This window comes from Limulus polyphemus, unplaced genomic scaffold, assembly GCF_000517525.1.
Source record: "Limulus polyphemus unplaced genomic scaffold, Limulus_polyphemus-2.1.2 Scaffold1740, whole genome shotgun sequence".
Classification (NCBI taxonomy): domain Eukaryota; kingdom Metazoa; phylum Arthropoda; class Merostomata; order Xiphosura; family Limulidae; genus Limulus; species Limulus polyphemus.
Genome location: NW_013667350.1, coordinates 41662 through 44360, shown reverse-complemented (window position 1 = coordinate 44360; position 2699 = coordinate 41662). Strand labels below are relative to the sequence as shown.

Genomic DNA, 2699 nt, shown 5'->3' with positions numbered 1-2699 from the left:
CTGTGTTCAAACATTGTATCTATGTTTCCATATTGTTGTGTTCAAACATTGTAGCTCTGTTTCCATATTGTTGTGTTCAAACATTGTATCTATGTTTCCATATTGTTGTGTTCAAACATTGTATCCATGTTTCCATATGGTTGTGTTCAAACATTGTATCCATGTTTCCATATTGTTGTGTTCAAACATTGTATCCATGTCTCCTTATTGTTGTGTTCAAACATTGTATCTATGTTTCCATATTGTTGTGTTCAAACATTGTATCTATGTTTCCATATTGCTGTGTTCAAACATTGTATCCATGTTTCCATATGGTTGTGTTCAAACATTGTATCCATGTTTCCATATTGTTGTGTTCAAACATTGTATCCATGTTTCCTATTGTTGTGTTCAAACATTGTATCCATGTTTCCATATTGTTGTGTTCAAACATTGTATCCATGTCTCCTTATTGTTGTGTTCAAATATTGTAGCTCTGTTTCCATATTGTTTTGTTCAAACGTTGTTTCCATACTGCTACTTGTATGATTAAAGTAGATATGCACGTTTTTTCACGTTTGGCTATACACTACAAAGTAGATAGACCCGTTTCCTGCACCTGTAACATTTGCCGCCCCGCCCCCCACGTAGAAATTCGACATCTTAGTCTTTGGCCCAGTTATAAACTGATAAACGACGACTCACTTCAGAGTTGCGGTTTTCATATATGTTTAAAGAATAAAGGTATGGGTTTAGTTACGTAGTGCGAGATGGTTTCATATCACGACTTACTGCTCAGTTCTAATTGCATAACTATCGGGATTTTTCACGTATGAAAGTTTAATATTCAAAACGCCCGATTCCAATCCATTTGTCCCCATAGTGGCCCAACGGTAAGTCTAAAAGACTTATAATGCTAAATATCGAGTTTAGATACCCGTGGTGGACACCACGGATAACCCACTGCGTAGCTTTGCGCTTAACAACAACAACAAAATCTAGTTGACCCACGTTCGAGGATAGGTTGTCGTATTATATGGTTCATTTTACTTTTATTACTTTGTGATAATTTTCAAAGAAGTTTAAAACATACCCAATAAAATAAACATATCTTGAAACTAAGCTATAGCTAATAAAAGTCTCCGATAATTCTAGCTCGCAGTTAGTTTTGAAACTTATTAGTCGCCAAAAAATATTACTGGCTCCTTAGAGAAACACCCTATAGAGAAAAACAAAAGAAACAAAAAGGCTTAAAAGCTAACGAATTTTTTGTGTTCTTGATTACCGACGTAGCAAAGCTTCGATGCTCAAGAAGTTGAACTTCAACATGGTTCTACAAAAAAAAAAAACCTGTCCAAAATAATTTATAAAAACAGCGAACGTAGTTGAATGATATTCTCGTACGCAATACATATATATAGCGACGGTCCCTTAAACTTCACCTCCGTAACAAGTTGAGCTAAGTTGATTTGAGTTGAATCAAATATTCTTCCTTGGTAAAGTATTCATATTAACAATATACTGACACTCACGGTAGATCGAATAATCCTGTAAACATTGTTTTTCTGTATGTAAAACAATAAACAATTCGTACTCGTAGTATAAAAATGAAGGTATTTCAAGATTTGTAACCTGCTAAACCAGTACTTTATCACGAAATGAGCTCCTTGATAATCTACGTCGAGTGTTGCCGCCTTGTGGAAATGGTGTATACATATTGCTCTGTTTGGTGGTTCATACTACAATCCATTTAATTAAGAATACACAACTAGGCCTAAATCAGCACAAATAGGACAAAACAGGGGAAAGTAGAATATCACAAGATACGATATGAAAACAATGCTTCACAGCTTTGATCATAAACAAGAAATTAGTCAGGGGAGTGCGAGTCGTTCAGCAACCTAACGCCATTGGGGAGGAGGGGTGGGGCGAGTCGATTTGCAACCTAACGTCATCCAGAAAAAAGATTTATTTAGACCAAACGGATAAACGACGATAATTTTAATTCGTTTTGAGGTAGATAACGATCATATCACTCCAGAGACGTATTCAGTTAAAGTATCATATGTTTACTAATTAGCTTGGAATCATACGACTTACACCTGAACAAGAATTTACACGAATTTATAGACAACAATAAATCATGGGTTTGCGAAAGCATTTTGAACGAAAATTTCGGATTCTACTCAGAGGTGCTAAAATGGAGAATTAATAATGTCAAAATTATACAATATAAATAATCAAAATTTACCTTTAATTACATAAAAGCGTTAAGATGGCCGTCATTAGCATGTGATGGAGATGGATAACTAGTGGGGTTTCTTGGGAAAGGCTGGGGTAACTTTATCTCTCTCTCTCTCCTGTCAAATGGTTTCGTAAAGATTCAGCTTTTCAAATTTAATTAGAATGACGAAAGAGGAAAACTGTGATCACAACTAACACGTACTAACGTCACGCGCGTGTTGCTCAACCTTGAGCACCATGCTAGTTTGGTAACCCGGTGATCTTGTCACGTCATCGTGAAACCAGTACACGCCAGATAATGTAGAAAAGCAATTTTCTTCTCAAAGTCACCAGTGTTTCCTCAAAAGGAAAAACTGTTGATTTTACAATAATTTCCTTCTGGTGAAGTAACAATAACAACCAAGTCGAAAAAAAAAATCACTATAACACTAATTAGTTGGTTAACAAATTATCAACTGCTGGATCTGAAGCACACG

The 2699-nt window shown here is 35.5% G+C and overlaps 1 protein-coding gene across 4 annotated transcripts in view; it reads right to left on the bottom strand.

The window, feature by feature from the left end:
• LOC106464776 overlaps positions 1-2459 on the bottom strand; it is a 21068-nt gene extending 18609 nt beyond the window's left edge. For all 4 annotated transcript variants that reach the window (XR_002611822.1, XR_002611821.1, XR_002611823.1 and 1 more), the window contains exon 1: positions 2231-2459. The gene's annotated coding sequence lies outside the window, so the exon portion shown is untranslated. The remainder of the gene's footprint in view (positions 1-2230) is intronic.
• Positions 2460-2699: the final 240 nt, after the last annotated feature.